Raw genomic sequence first — 17,266 nt, forward strand, 5'->3', positions numbered from 1 at the left:
GGGGTCCTTCGGGAAGCAAAAGCAGATCAATATACGAAAACACCAGAGTCAGGCCACTGGCCCGTCCTGCCCAGCATGAAGGACTCCAAAGGCGAGGGGAAAGGTCATTCCAACCCTGAACTCTGGCCCCTTCCCATCACTACGCCGTATTCCTTGGAGACCTTCCAGAAAGCAGAGCTCTAATATCTGCAGCAATAAAGCATCTGTGGGCCCAGCATGGATTGAAATGGGTATCTGAAGCATAATACAAAACTGAGCAGTAATGCAAGAATAGGAAGCCATGAGTTCAATCCCTGCACATCCCGTTAACAGGAGTCCTGAAACCAGGCCTAAGGAAGGCCTTGGCCTGAAAGCCTGGTGGGATCCTCCCCACCAGAGCAGGTACTGCTGGGGACGGTGGGCCAACACCTTTGAAAAGCTTGTATCATCATCATCATCTTCATCATCACCATCGATTTAGATACCACCCGTCAGGACAACTTAGAATCATAGAATCATAGAATCATAGAGTTGGAAGGGGCCATACAGACCATCTAGTCCAACCCACTGCCCAGTGCAGGATCAGCCTAAAGCATCTCTGTCAAGTATTCGCCCACTCAGAGCAGTGCACAAAGAGTGGGGCTGAGAGAGCTCCTAGAAGCTGTGACTGAGCCAAGGTCACCCAGCTGGCTTTAAGTGGAAGAGTGCAGATTCAGACCCGGTCCTCCAGATTAGAGCCCCACCACTGTTAACCAGTACCCCAAACTGTCTTAAAAGGAAAGGCAGAACACACAGGCTCTCTAAGTATGTAATTGAAGCCACTCTTATCTCAATTCAATTCAATGTATGTAATAAACAAAAGTATGCAATAACTATGTGTGGAGAATAAATCGATTACATCATATCTATTATTGATTCCGTTTTTGACTGAATGGAAACGGTGAATAGATTTTTTGCATGAAATAGATAATCGGGACTTGATGATATCTGGATTTATGGATTACGAATCATGAACAATAGAAAAAACTTAGAAAACTTATGCTTAACTTAAAATAAGTAAGACTTTGAAAACAATTCATATTTATTGCAGAGAAAATTACAACTCAAATTGTAGCTTAGTTTTAGTTTTTTCTTTCTTTTCCTTGTTTATGTATTGTTAGTGTGTCTTTTTTTTAGAAGGAGGTGTTTTTTTAATCTTCTATGTTTATTGTCTATAGCTTTTATGTTATTGTTTATAGCCTCAATAAGGAAAACTGCTTCTTCAACGACTAACACATACATTTCAAGATGAGCTTTTGTAAGTCAGGGCGGACTTCTGCAGATATCATCATTTCTTTATTATGGAAATCAACCTGAGAATCATTCTTACGTTTTCTTTTCCCCACGTAATGAATCTGCCCCTGAAAGACTCAGGACAGAATCCATCCTTGATCTTAATCCCCGCCCTGCCCGACCTGTCCCATACGGAGGGTTCTCAGTTGGATTTCCACGTCCGAAGAAGTGAGCAGTGACTCACCGAAGCTCACGCTGAAATAAACGTGAGTCTTGAAGGCACCTGTAGACTAGTTATTTTCTGCATGCAACTCCAATAAGTCCACTGGCCAGTCTGCTGGGGCAAATAAACAAGAACTGCGCAGTGTTGCAGCTCAGAGGGACAGGACATGCAAAGACAGGGTTGGAAACTGATTTTTCCTGGAAGTCTTTATGGACCTCCTGTAAGGAGAGCTGCGTGAGGTGGCTCACAAGCGAAATACGACTTCAACTTTAAGACGTCAGGATGACAGGAGGAGACATTTCTAGAATGCTTCGATCTGTCATTATTAGGATGCCTTAAAACTGAGCCCGTCGGCAGGTTGCAAGCCTGTTAATGTGAACAGGCTCAAAACTGAAACCTCTGGAGCTGGCCGGTAACCCCTGGTTTTGGGCAAAGCAAAAGAGGAGATTTTGAAGCACCAAAAGAGTTTCCGTTTGGTAGCCCTCCTGGTCTGCAGTAGAACAGCAGGAGTGAAATCCAGCAGCACCTTAGAGACCCACAAGATTTTCAGGGAGGGAGAACCAGATGGTATCTGAAGATGTGTGCTGTGACTCACGAAAGCTCAGACCCTACCACTGATTTTGTAACTCTTATGGGTGCCACGAGATTTTCCGGGTATCAGCCTTTAAGACACTGGAAAGCTCATATCCTGAAAATCTTGTTGGTCTCTAAGGTGCCCCTGGATTCAAACCCTGCAAAATCTTTAAGGCTTCCTGCTTAATCCTGCACTTATGGATTCCCCCGTGAGCAAGGATGCCTCCCCTCGGCTTCCACAGCAGGAGAGAAGGCAAGTCAGGGCCAGCTGCCCTTGGAAGCTCACTTTAGCTTCAGATACAGATTTGGGGTGGGGTGGGGGTCGAAGAATGGCTGTGATCCTGTGATCCTACAGAGAAGAAGTAGTCTTTGAAAAAGAAAAGGAGAGAGCCAAGCTGGAGCCAGCCCCCAAGCGGCCATGCTGAAATCAACCCCCAACTGCATGATCCTAAGCAGAGTTACTCCAGTCTACCTCCAGTGATTCCACTTAGATGGAGACGCTCAGCTTGCCGAGACAGGGCAGCCAGATCCGATTCGTGGCCGAGTCGGCATTCCAGGCTGTAAAAGTCACTTTGGAGGAGGCCTCATCAACGACAAAGCTCAGTTATCTTCCTTCAGCACCCCATGGGCCTTCTCCTCCTCCTCCTCCTCTGCCCATCGGTGGGCATGGGCGCGATGAGCGCTTAGCCCAGCCCTCCGCCCTCCTCCCTCTGCTCGACATCCTTCTTGCGGGACTCCTTCTGTGCTGAGGCCAAACGACGCCTTCCCCGTGGCGGCAGCTGAGGTGCTCCCTCCTCGCCTCGCCTCCCCTCCCCACGACTGAGGGAATCCCAGCGGTTTCATGCTGCACTGGTCAGGCCGGGCTCCATCGCTCGGCTCCTCTCCGTTCCTCAGCCAGAAAGCCAGTTGGAGGAGCTCTCTAGCCCCGCCTGGAGGCCAAGCCAGCCACAGCAGGTGGAGGTTCCCTCCCTATTGGGCCTGCCCGCAGGTGCCGGCAGAGGCGGAGGCCGGGGCCACCTGGGAGTTCCTACCTGGGAGCTTCAGCCGAGAAGCTGTGAGCAGAGGAGTCAGAAGCTGTGAGCAATTGCTCAGTTGCTCACATTAGCGCTAACACTGGTGCCAAAAGTATTTAAAACCAGGTCTCCTCTGCTGGCATGTTAGCAACAACAGTATCTGCTGTATAATGTTATCAGCAGTAAATGCTCAGTTCATTCCGTGTCATTTTTATAAGCATCCCAAATGATAGACATCATTTCTGTATTAGGCATATCATGTTTGAACTAGCAACAAAGCCCGTTTGGGGGGGCGGGATACAACGGGCTCTAGAAAGGAGAAGGCGGGCAGGCAGGCTTTCGCTCCTCCTCCGTCACTGATCCCAGTGAAGGAGAGCGGTGGGCATTGTCATCTGCTCCACGCCTGATCGGCCTGATCTCGGCCACGTGGAGGGGTGGTGTGCTTTGCTACCTGCTGCATGCCTGCTCCATGCCGGGTAAAGGCAGAGGCATTGTCTCCTGTCCTGTGCCTGACTACGGCTGGGTGAAGGGGGCAGGCATTGCTGCCTGCTCCGAGCCTGATCCCAGCTGGGCATTGCCGCCTGCTCAGTGGCTCATTCTGGTAGCAGGCATTGGCACCTGCTCTGCTCCTTATCCCGGCTGGGTGAAGGGAAGAAGGACATTGCCTCCTGCTCTGCGCCTGATCCCAGCCAGGTGAAGGCACGAGGTGGGCACTGCCACCTGCTCCACCACTAATACCACCTGGATTAAGGCAGGGGAGGACATTGCCACCTGCTCTGCTTCTAATACCAATAATAAACCTACAGCGAATCAGTCTAAGGACCAACAATATTACACCCAGCACCACCAATTTACACAATTTATACAAGTTTATAGTGAAGTAATTTATACAGGTTTATACAAGTTTATAGTAAAATTGAAGGCATTGAGATGGGGGAAGGCACAGGCTTCCTCACTATGGACGTTTCTTCCCTGTATACGATTATTCCACATGAAACGGCAAGAGTGGTAGTGGAGGAGGCTCTGGAGTTTTATACAGATACCCTACCAAGAAATCTTTTACTCCAGTTTTTAGATCTCATACTGGAAAAAAATTATTTCCGAATGGGGACTGAATACTTTTTTCAACTTAGGGGCGTAGCAATGGGCAGCTCTGCTGCCCCTTGCATCGCCAACTTGTTTATGAGCAGATGGGAGAACCAGTTCATTCTGGATCGGTCCAACCCCTTTAGGATGCATATTGTACGATACTATAGATTTATTGACGACTTATACTTCCTATATAAAGATATGGAAGGAGTGGAAAATTTCTGTACATGGGCTAACAGTAGGGACCCGAACGTGAAATTTACATGGAAAATCAACAAACAGGAAATCAATTTTTTAGATGTTATCACCAATAAAAATGTTGAGAGTAAGGTCGGGATTAAGACCTACCATAAGGAAACTGACCGTAACTCATACTTGAACTATCGGTCTTTCCACCCCCAGCCCTTGAAGTCTAATATACCTTTCAGCCAGCTGTTAAGGATTAGAAGGAATTCCACACTACTTGAAGATTTTGTGAGGGACGGTAAAAAGCTTTGTGAACAATTTAGACAAAGGAATTATCCAGTAGGAGTAATTGAAAGGGCATGGAATAGAGCAACTAAAATAGATCGGAAATCATTATTTGCGAAATATACAACTACACAGGAAAATAGGATCACCTTAGCTCTGGATTATACTCCGAAAGCAAATCAGATTAAAAAGATCATTTACCGTCACTGGGGACTTGTAGAAAATATTAAGGGTTGTGAGATGAGACCTAGAATTGCTTTCCGGAGGACAAACAACTTAGGAAACAGCCTGATCAGGGCAGATATCCACCAGGAAAAAATGACACAACAACTACCGATGGGTAATTTTAAGTGTGGTCATTGCCAAATCTGTAAGTTTTTTCAAGAAGAGAAGGTCTTCACCTACAAAGACATAAAACATACCATTCGACATTTTGCTAATTGTAACACTAAAGGGACAATCTATGCCATAGAATGCCCCTGTGGATTATTGTACATAGGGTGTACATTGAGACCTACTAAGGTACGCATTCTGGAACACGTCTCACGTGTTCGGAACAATGTAGTGGAGGCTCCTCTTACTTCCCATTTCAATGAAATGGGACATTCAGAAAATGACATTAAGGTCTCTATCTTGGAAGTCTGTAGGGAACGTAACCAGGATTTAACACAAACTCGGCTGTTACAAAGAGAAGCGTTTTGGATATTCAGGCTCAATTCCATCACACCTTATGGCCTTAACAATGAATTGTTGATGAATTGTTATCTATGAGATATATGTAATGGATTTTTGGACTGTGCTGTAACTTTAAGACACAAAGAAAAGGAGGGGACTGCTGGTTTTTTAAGAGGATGGTTTGAAGGAAAGGACGTGCGTGTAAAGGACACTGCCGCCCACACCGGGATGAATAAATGTATGGCTGATGCTTACTTTTACTTGGTGGTTAAGTGAGTATAACTTCCTCTGTTTAACAAACTTGAAGAATGTTGCTCGCTGCATAGCTGATAAGCCCTATGTTTGGTTTAGAAACAGAAGCTCCTGAAGAAGCAGGCGTGAAATCTGTTCGCAGCCGGCCTCAGATTGAGTGATTGAGAGCGTTCCAGGGGAGAGCGTTCTATGGTGTGTTATCCCAGGAGGAAGCACTCCCCAGCGTTTGTTTCCTCACTGGCAATTACCTCTGCACCGTGCTGGAATGAAATAACAACTAAGATATTTCCACCTTAAGTCATAATAACATAGAAGGATAAACTGACTTCAAACAAAGACTTAAGCCTATGCGGGCTATTATCTCCCGGAAAATATTTCATGAATTGGTTTTTCAAATGGTATCATCTCTTATTCATCCTACCTTGTAAGATTGCTTATGTAATATGTACTGAATCTTGTATGGAGTGTTATGAGCACGTTGCATTTTTGAAACTTTGAAGACACTGTATGAAGCGTTATGAGCACATTGCACTTTTGAAATTTTGAAAATATTATATAAAGAATCAATTTTTGTATCCTGTAGGGTTCTGCCCCCCTTTTTTCCTTCCACCACTAATACCACCTGGCTTAAGGCAGGGGAGGACATTGCCACCTGCTCTGCTTCTAATACCAATAATAAACCTACAGCGAATCAGTCTAAGGACCAACAATATTACACCCAGCACCACCAATTTACACAATTTATACAAGTTTATAGTGTATTAAAGTGCCAAGTGCTCAAGAATGGAATAAGTACAAAAAAGGCAGACGTCCAGCAGACGAGAACGTCTAAAGTCTAAATAGGTAATCCTTCTTGCTCCTCCCGGTGCCGTCTCCGTCCGAAGTACTGGAGACCTCTCCGCTGACGGGAGAACGTAGTGAAGCTGCGGGACTTGCCGCAAGAAGTCGCAGCCCGACGCTCAACAGGGCAGCTTAACTCCTGTTTCGGGTCTTTGGCAAGAGCGTCGTCAGACAGCAAACGTTCCTAATGAAAAAATCAGATGTACAATGCAATCGAAATACAGTCCAAAGGTTACATACCACGGCAAATACAAGTCTTAATTACAGAAGCAAGAGAAACTTGCTCTGCTCAGGCCGGGCGACTCTTCCCAACGGCGGTTGGGCAGGGCGGAGCAGCCTCCCGAGGCCCGTGTCTCCGTCATCCCAGCCCAACCCTGGAGTGGAAGGAAGGGCTATTGCTGCCTCCCTCCTTCCAGGGCGGCAACTAAAGCCCCCCAGCTTTAGCAGCATAGCTGCATGCCGGGAAGGGGCCATATTCCCAAGCAAAGGTTCACCCACCACGGAAGCATATCAAGACACAATTTAAACCACTTGCATTGCCCACCCAAAGCCCCGCTCTTTCCTGATCCGACCCAGATCAAGGAAGTGGAGAGAGGGGGCCCTTTGGTGGGCAATGCAAATGGTTTAAATTACAAAAACAGGATTCAAACGCACCACTGTCCAAAATCCTCCTCCCTTCTGCAGCTTTTCTGAGGACCAGATGTCTACTTTTCCCATCAAGGTATAAATCTGATCTTCTACCTTCTCCCCTCTGTCTTTCCAAGCTCAGAAAGAAAATATTCTTTCAGAATTCTGCCCCTTTTCCTGTGATGTGACCAGAATCTGGCAAAACCCTGTCCTGCGATGTCGTTTGTATGCCTTGCTTCTGTTGTTCGGATGCCTTGCCTCTGTTGTTGCATCACACCATACACACGTAGCTGCAGGATTATGTCAAGTCTTGTCTTCTCCTTTTGGTATTTGCTGCTTAGATGCTCTGTCCTCCTGGATCCTCACAAATCCAATCGCTGTATTCTTCTTGCTTTCTCTGCTTTCTTCTTCTGTTTTCTTCTAGCTTTCTCTGCTTTCTTTGGCCTCTTGTCTCCCGTCCCTTCTTGAGTGAAACAGCTGCAGTCTGCAGATAGCTGAAATAGCTGGCTGTTTGGGAGGCCTTTAAATATTTTGTAGCGTTGTAAAAGCTTGAGGCTACAATTGCTTGAATTTTGCTTATTCTCCGTGATGTCTGGGTTTCACCCCATCTGGATCCGTGCTCCTTCTAAACTTGTAGCAGTGTCTTGGCGCTCAGTCCACGTTCCCTGACTGCTTTTAGGTAGACCACTGCTTAAGGTTACCCATCCATGTTGTGTTACGTGCCATCAAGTCACCTCTGACCTATGGCAACCCTATGAATGAAAGACCTCCAGAACAGAACTTGCTCAGATCCTGCAAATCGGAGGACGTCGGTTTTTTGATGGAGTCAAGCCATCGCGTTTTGGGTCTTACTCTTTTCCTACAGCCCTCCACTCTTCCTGGCCTTATTGATTTTATCAGAGAATTGTGTCTTCTCATGATGTCACCAAAGTACAATAGCCTCAGTTTTGTCATTTTTGCTTCTAGGGAAAATTCAGGCTTGATTTGATCCAGTACCCACTTATTGGTCTTTTTGGCCATCCACGGTATCCACAAAACTCTCCTCCAGCACCCATTTCAAATGAAACATCCGTACATAATGGGATATTGTGGTATCCTTGAGCTATAGCAATCATGAGACCACTTGCAAATGATCGCTCTAGTGCAACAACAGTGCATTATTCAACCACACGTGGCTGTAGTCTAGAATTAATATATAAAAACCTGAGCCACTGGCTCCTTAGGCATTGAGCAAGTAATGGCAGAAGGAAAGTATCTCCCTTGTTCAGACTCTTGTAGTGCACATTGGGCCTTGAATTAAAAAGTGGGGCCCTGTGAGTCTGGTATGCTGGTCTTCCAGCCATGAACAATAAATAACCCCTTGGTGAAACATTGTCTTCTCAGTACACATCTCATCACGCCCATGATTCCTCCTTGCTCAGCTCCATTGTTCTGCAGACGCCTTTTACATGCTACCTCCTTCCAGACTTCCCTCATTATGTTTTTGAATGTTGCATCACAGATGCATGGTCCAAGATATGTGGGGTCCAAAATACAGATGTAAGCTATTATCTTAACTTAGTAGTAGAGAGTGCACTCAAGTCATAGCTGACTTATGGCAACCCCTCGTGGGGTTTTCATGGCAAGAGACTAACAGAGGTGTTTTGCTGTTGCCTGCCTCTCCAATGGTCTTCATTGAAGGTCTCCCATCCATTTACTAACCAAGGTCAGCCCTACTTAGCTTCTGAGATCTGTCGAGATCAGGCTCAGCTGGGCTATCCAGGTCAAGGTATTATCTCAACTTACGTACTGCAAAAATGCACGCAGGCAGGTGTTTGGTGAGGAACAGACTCCTCCTATATTCATCTAGTGTTGATGGTCCCTCCATATCACCCTCTTAAGGACTTCTATCTTCCATATGGGATTCAGTTAATTCTGCACTGTCCCGAGATAGATAGCATCAGTGGTCCTTTAGCACAGGTTAACAAGGTCAAGTACCCTTGTCAAGTACACCCTGGCTTACCAGCTGGGAGCCATAAGAACAAGTGCAGTTGGCTGTTTTCAAATGGGTGCTCCTTGTAGACACAAAAAAGATGCTCCCGGGCTCTTCTGTAACACGTCCTACTCCAATGAAACAGAGGAATGCCAGAAACGGCTTTTTTCTTGGAAGGATGCTTTGGATAAGAAACAAGTGAGTGCCAAGAACTATACTGGCAAGCGTCCGCTGTCTATGGTCACCAAGTTAGGGATCACTAGCCTAGTGAAATGCAATTCCCACTTTGGAAACAAAAAGGCTTAAGTTGCTGCTGCTAAGCATGCTTCACCATACTTGCTCATGCTTAATAATGTTACCAGTGAATTATGGCAAGTGAACATCTCTACGGCTGTATGGGCAGGGCCGGCGCCTCCATTGAGGCAACCCCCGCGATTGCCTCCAGCACCAAAGCGCTGGAGGGGGCACCGGGGGCAGGGGGCATGCCGAGGAGCTGGCGGCAGCAGCTTGCAGATGGCTGACCGGGAAGGATGGGAAGCTGCCCGCGTGCCACCCTGGCCGCCTGCTACGCCTGGCACACAGCTACTGCAGCCTCCCAGCTCTCCTGCACTGCTGCTGCCTCCAACACGCACCCCCAGCTGGGAGCTGCAGCCATGCATGGCATGGCATGGCAGGTGTCCAGGGTGGAGCGTGGAGCAATGGAGCAAGAGGGCTAGGAGGACACACGTGCGCCTTCCCAGCCACCCTCCATGCCTGGCTGGGGTGGCAGCTTCTCAGCCCTCCCACCCAGCCACCTGCCACCCCATAGTCCAGGTGCGCACGTGCTCTCTGTGTGCACTCGCACAAAGGGGCAGTAGCAGTTCTAAAGCTGCCCCTCTGGCCTCAGGCGCCAGAAACTCTGGCACCGGCCCTGTGTATGGGGAAGCCTAAAAGAGGGGCAGCTCCACCAACCATACCTAAGTCCAAGCTGGAGAGCTCCACCTGGGCTGACCCAGAGCTCGGAGATGGAGGCTCGCAGCAGCCAGCCAAAGAAGCCTCTGCTGGGATGGAGGCTGGAGCAGCGGTGGCTCCGTTCTTTTCACACCGTGGGTGTTGGGCCAGAAATCCCCCCCAACCCCAGACCCTCAGGGCTTTGGGAATCTTTTTTTTAAAAAAATCATTTTCATAGTGATATATTCTCCTCCTGTTGTAACAATACATGCAGCAGAGTCTCTGCATTCCCAGCTTTCATTTCAATATATATATACTCTCTAGCCTGTTCCATCGATGACAGGATTATGGCTTTTTTCCTTACGTCTCTGCAAGGGATACAATAAAGAGGGACTAGATAAAAAAACAAAACCAGGAAGAGGAGAAAGGAAGATGGGCGAGAGGTTCAATGATGATGAATGTCCAATAGTCGAAAAGTGGGTGGAGGTGGGTGGGACAAACAAAATGAAAAGAGACCTTGCGCACAGGGGAAATAATCAAGTTAAAATTGGCTTCCAGAAAAAGATTGGGGTAAAACAGGGGGGACCAAAGTGAAAACTAAGGGCAAAAAAAGGCTGTGGAAATCTAGGGGATAAATTGAAGCAGTCCTTTTGGTGTGTGGATCAGTTGGCTTCAAAGGAGTTTGCCCTCAGGAAAATACAGTCCATTGACAACCTACCAGATGACACCATCCTAGCAACCATGGACGTGGGGGCTTTATACACCAATAGGAAATACCATCCCGGACAAAACCACAGCACGCCTCGCCACTGAACTTTGTCACTTCGTACTCACTCACAATTACTTCGAATTTGGTGACAACTTATATCTACAGATTAATGGCACAGCCATGGGCACACGCATGGCACCACAATATGCTAACATATTCATGGCGGACTTGGAGCAACGCTTCCTCAGCTCCCATCCACTGGAACCACTACTATACTTAAGATTCCTGGATGACATCTTCATCATTTGGACCCATGGGAAGGAAGCTCTTGAGAGATTTCATCAGGACTTCAATAACTTTCACCCTACTATCAACCTAAGCCTGGACCACTCTACACAACAGGTACACTTCCTGGACACCACTGTACAACTACATAATGCACGAATAAATACCACCTTATACCGGAAACCAACAGACCGATACTCATATCTACATGCCTCCAGCTACCACCCTAAACATCCCACTCGGTCTATTGTCTACAGCCAAGCCTTACGTTACAACCGTATCTGCTCCAATGCTCTCGACCGAGACTCACACTTAAGAGATTTACAACAAGCATTTTTGAGACTACAGTACCCACCAAATGAAGTGAAGAAACAAATCAACAGGGCCAGACTAGTACCCAGAAACAGTCTGCTCCAGGACAAACCTAAAGGAACTAACAACAGAACACCACTGGTTGTCACCTATAGCTCCCAGCTCAAACCCATCCAACGTATCATCAGTGAGCTACAACCCATCCTGGAAAATGATACCTCTCTCTCAGAAGCCCTGGGTGGAAGACCTTTCCTTGCCTACAGACAGCCCCCCCCCAACCTTAAACGACTTCACACTCACAACCATGAATCGGCCAACAGAGTCACCAGCACAGGTACCAGGCCCTGCAACAGACCCAGATGCCAGCTCTGCCCTTATATCTACCCAGGGAATACAATTACAGGACCCAATGGCATCAACTGTCTCTGGTTCTTACAGCTGCTCATCCTCCAATCTGATATATGCCCTCATGTGCCAACAATGTCCTTCTGCTCTGTACATTGGACAAACCAGCCAACCTCTACGCAAAAGAATAAATGGACACAAATCTGACATTAGCAATGGAAACGTCCAGAAACCAGTGGGAGAACACTTCAATCTACCAGGACATTCCATCAAAGACTTAAAGGTCGCTGTGGTTCAACAGAAACCTTTCAAAAACAAAATCCAACGGGAGGCTGCTGAACTGGAATTCATACGCAAATTTGACTCTGTCAAGCTGGGACTGAATAGGGGCTATGAATGGTTATCACATTATCACAGGTAACAGATTTCCTTTACAGAGGCGGGGTCTGGGGGAGCTCAGTGGGACCTGGCGTGGGCTTTCGGGGACCACAGATCTCTTTGTCAGATGCATCTGGCAAGGAGAGCTGTGGTTATCGAAGGCTCATACTGCATTGGAATTGGATGGTCTAGCTGTTTGGCTGCTACAAACTAACAGGGCAAGCTCCTTTGAAGCCAACTGATCCACACACCAAAAGGAGATGTTTACATATACTAGCAAAGGAATGTTTTGGTTGCACCCTCCCCTTTCCCCCCCTAATTGCCTCTTCTCTCTCCTCCCCTTCTCTCCCTCCTCTTCTATATTTGACCAGTCTCTGTATCATGCATCTGACGAAGAGAACTTGATTCTCGAAAGCTTATGCTACAATAAAATTGGTTAGTCTTAAAGGTGCTACTGGACTCTTTTTGATTTTGCTACCACAGACTAACACGGCTAACTCCTCTGCATCTACAGTAAATGTTGTTAGCCTTCAGAGTGTTATTGGTCTCCTGCTCTTTTCTCTTGTTCTAAACAGGTTTGTGTATCAAACATCCATCTACCAAAGTTAGAGACACTTTTCCTGCCTTGCAGATTTCTCTCCAACTCTGTGAATATTTCTGATCCGGTATATTGGCTACAGCATATCTGTGAGGCGGGAAGGAGAGCCACAGGACGGGATTGATTAACGAACTCCAACCCCAAACTCATCCCCTGACTCTGTAGGATGAGCGCGCCCCGATTCAATGCAACACCCCTTCCGTGCCCCTTTCAATGCCTCTGGGGGCCTCCCCTTTCTTTGTCATCAGCACGTGAACCAAACAGAACAATAATGCTGAGGACCTTTCCTTTCAATTGAGGGCTCTGTGTTACAGAATCGGCGGTGGGAGGAAGTGAGCCCAGAATGCGAGCCAAGACTCTCCAGGCAGTCGGGTGTGTTGTATGTGCACACATGCATGTGTGCGTTAGAGAGACAGAAAGAAATTCACCAGGAGAGGAAATAAAAGCCGGCTCTAGAAACACCCTGGTTATTTCAGTGTTGAAAGGGAGAAGGTTTTCTCCCTCATCTCTGCAGGTTTCAGCAGGTTTGCAGGGCTCATCCCCAGCCCTTTCCCCCTCGTGCCCAAGCAGCCGGCACAGGACCCACTCCCAAACTCTGTGTAATAGAACGGGGTTAGGAAAGCACGAAGGGAACATTAAACTGAATAGGGGGGCAGCAAAAGAAGGAGGAGGCTTGAGAACAAGGGGGGGGCTGTCATCAGGGGAAACTTCAGATGACTTTGGGAGGAGACTCCATCCCCTCCCAAACCTCTCATTTATGTTCCTGGGGATTCGGATTTTCCCTCTGTGACCGCGATATTTATTCATGGGGAATCTATTCAACACTCTGTCTCTATTGACTCCTGTGGTAAAAGAGGGATTCCGGAGGATCTTCATATGATGGCCGATCCAAAGTGCATGGCTGTTGCTTGCACGAAGGAACTTGTGTTGTAAATAAGGTCCGGCTCGCAAACTCCATTCCATGAAGTAGAACAAGTCTTTCCTTTTGTCTGGAGGCACAAAACAGCGTAAACAGCAAAGCTTCAGCCAGGAGCTCTGAGGTGCTCTTATGGGCCCCGGAAGGCCCTGGGCGCCACGGAACCTCCCAGAGGCTTTGTGACGGGACAGAAGAAGGCGTCCGAGGGTATTCTGCACTTGGAAAGTTCCTACTGAAAGAGGAATATACATTTAATACGCAAATAGCTGTGGGGTGCTTCATATTTTGACCGGAACCTGTCTCCTCTAAGTGCTGGCTTTTAATGCGCAAAACCTCTCCTGAAGGCCAAGCAACGTCTGATGTCATCAATGCCATTATCCCCCTGGGAATGACAGGGCAGGCCCAGAGGCGGTTGCTAAGAGACAGGCTCCAGCCTCCTCTCTGGTAGCCCCCCTCCCCGGCAGTGGTTCATGTGACCGCACCCAGAGAGGTAGGGAAACCTCCCAGCTGAGGGACCCCCGTCAGAGGGAGGGGCCTGTGTGGAGTAGCAAAAAGGGTCGCTGGCCTTCTTCCAGGCCCCGTGCCAAGTGCTGGCTTATGAAGTCCTCCATTCTAAGCAGAGCCCGGAGACACGGGGGAGCCCCTGGGATCTGTCCTGGGCCCTGTCTTGCTTAACACCTCTTTAAATGGCTTGGGGGAGGGAATGGAGGGAGCGATCCGTAAAATGTGCAGACAAAACTAGATCGGGAGGGGGAGCTAATCCAGCAGGAGATTCAGGAAGATCTGGACAGGCGGGAAAGCTGGGCTAAGACTAACCAAATGAATTTCAACCAAGAGAAATGTCCAGTTGTGCATGTAGGTAGAAAGAATTAAATGCAGCATTCTTGAAGGGACGAGCCTTGTCTCGGCAGCAGAGCATGAGAAAAGGACCGAGGGGCCTTAGCAGACCATCCCCTGAAAGCAAGTCAGCAGAGAGAGGAGGCAGCTCAGGAGGAGATGCAGTTGGGGGGGGGGCAGCATCACACCCCTGCGGTCCAGATCACGGTGGAGTCACAGTTTCCCTTCACGCGGCTCTGCTTAGTCTTGAGTGTTGTGTTATGTTTGGGGCCCCACCGTTGCAGAAGGCTGTTGAGAAGCCAGCAGGGGTCCGAAGGAAGCGAACAAGATGGCCGGGGAGTTCTGGAGCTCAAGTCCTATCGGGGAAGGTTGAAGGAGCTGGGTCTGTTTCTCCTGGGGAGGAGAGGACCGGAGGTGAAACGACAGCCCTCTTCAAGTATTTAAAGGGCTGTCACACAGGGAACGGAGCCAAGTTCTTTTCTCTTGAACCAGAGGATTGGACCGGAACCAGTGGGCGAAAATGAAAGCAAAACAGTGTCTGGCTAACCATTAGGAAGCACTTCCAGAGAGCTGGAGTAGTTCCTCAGTGGAACAGGCTCCCTCGGGAAGTGGCGAGCTCTCCTCCGCCAGAGGGTTTCAAACAGGGACTAGGTGGCCCTCCGTCAGCCATGCTGATTCTGTTCCTTCTCTTTCGGGTTCTGTATGCCTTCTGGGCTGCAGTTTAGCGACTGCGGCTCACTAGCCATTCTTCTCCGCTTGGGACTAATAGCCTTTCTTGCTCTTTGGTCTTCTTCCAGATGGCTTATTCCAGGAGTAAGCACCTCTTGATGTAAGTGAGATTTCCTCTCATTTCATCTGTTTGCCTCTCCCCTCCTCCCTTCCTCCTCCCTCCCTCCCTTCCTTTCTCCCCCAGCCAGGGAGGGCTCTCAGCAAAGGGATGCTCAGGCCCCCACGAGGCTACCTGGGACTCCTCGCCAGACATTGTGCCCTGGAAGGGGCTTCTCCTCCTCCCGCCTGTCCACAAGGGGCCCCCAGCTCTCCATCCCAGGCAACCCCCAGGTTTTCTAGGCAGGGAAGAAAAGCTGTGCTTGTGATGCTCCTCTGCACACACAGAGGCCCCATTGCCGTCAGGCAAGCCATGAGACATGGGGGGCTCATCTGCCTTCGTTGCACACCTGCCTTCATTCCTGGCAGTCGGCCATTGGAAAGCTGGATTTGTTTCAGAGTTTTCAGTGCCCCATCAGACCGTGAGCTGCAGAAAGCAGTTGCTGCAGCAGAAAGGCTGATGTGACGTGGGAGAGGGAGGGCTGAAATCCCTCTTCAGACACCAATTCCCCTTCGGCATGCCCCTTCTCAGCAATCGCGGGAGGACTCACACCGGCCTACCTTTCAGGGCTGTTGTTAGGGACTCTGACTGGGAAGCACTTAGGGTTGAATGCTCACCAGGCTCTCACATCGGCTGGGTACCATTGGGCCAGTCATATACTCGCACCCTAAGCTACCTCACAAAGTTGTGAGCACAAATTGGAGAAGATGTATGCCACTTTGGATCCCCAGCCCCCGGGTAGAAAAGTGGGGTATAAACCAAGTCAATCGATCAATAAGGATTGTATCGAACCACGATCAAGAATGCCTCACGGCCTCTGCATCAAATTGGTATGGAGGAAGAGGCAGAAGAGAGGAGGCGAGGCAGCAGGCGACAGCAGGACACGCTGCAAGCAGGCCTGGGCGGTGAGGGGGGGAGAACAGCAGAGCAGAAGTAGACACCGGGCTTCCCCCTCCCCAGCCAAGCAGAGGGGAGAGCTGCCCTCCCCGTTCAGAGAAAGGTCACCCAGAAACCCCCAGGAAAGCCCAGAGTTGAGGGTTCCCTGAGGTGCCCATCACACAATCCTTCCAGGGGACCACCAGTGCCTGCCAGGACCAGAGTTTCCAGCACCTCTAAACCACAGCAAGCGCCCAAAGAGAGCGAGGAGGCTGCCAGGCCCACTTCTCACCTTCTTGCTCTCTCCTAGGCTTCGCCGACGAGTGGCGCGATGGTGTGGGGGGGGGAGTAAAATCTTCCCCCTGCCCACCAATGAAGAGCCGCCGCAGCCTCAGGCAGCGCCTGGTGAGGAGATGCTGCGGGCCCTGGGGAGTGTGTCGGGGGACGAGGCTGATCCGTCAGTCCTGGCCGGGGGGGGCGTTGCTTCCCTGTGGCCTCCCCACCTGCTCTAGAAAGCTCAGGCTCCCACCCTGCCCAGCACCAGTCCCCCCCCTCCGGGACCCTTCCAGCTCTCCTGGGTGTACATTGCAGAGCCCTGGCGGTGCTGGGGGCTACACCAGGCAGAGAGAGAGAGAGAGAGAGAGAGAGAGAGATCAGAGTGGGCCCTCCCTGGAGCTCTTAGGAGCCTCGCTCAGCTGGCTGATGCTGCAGGATGTGGGGCCAATGCTGAAGCCAGATAGAAACCTCCCTGCTGCAGAGGCTCCCGGCCCAGGCCATAGCATGCAATCCTCGGGCTGACGGACCCGTTCGAGGAGAAGGAAGAGGCCAAAGGCAGCAGAAAGAGGGCACCGGGCCCCAAAATTCCAGATCCACCGGAAGTCTTCTTCCCCAGACTTTGCCTGGCTTCTGGGGAAGGGGAGGTCTCCCTTGCCTAAGCAGGCCCAAGAAAGCCCGGAGGGGCTGTCACCCCCACCCCACCCCCAGCCCGTGTCCCCCTGCTGTGTCGAGAGGGGCAAAGGGGAGTGAAATCCCTGGACTCACCCCCAAGGGTAGCCTGCTCTACTGTCCTCAAAACAGCAGGGGGAGCCCGTGAGGTCAGCAAAGAGGATCCCACCCCCCACCCCCGCTGATCGATCCGGACCCCTGAGGAGACTGTGTGACTGCTCTAAGCTGTGTGGAAGCCCATGGAGAGGGGTGACGGGGAAGACAGCTTGGAAGGTGGAAGGAAGCACCACTCTTCCCGGTCTCACTGTCTCCTCCATCTCTTT

The sequence above is a fragment of the Eublepharis macularius genome, chromosome 8, assembly GCF_028583425.1.
Source record: "Eublepharis macularius isolate TG4126 chromosome 8, MPM_Emac_v1.0, whole genome shotgun sequence".
In the NCBI taxonomy this organism is placed as follows: Eukaryota; Metazoa; Chordata; class Lepidosauria; order Squamata; family Eublepharidae; genus Eublepharis; species Eublepharis macularius.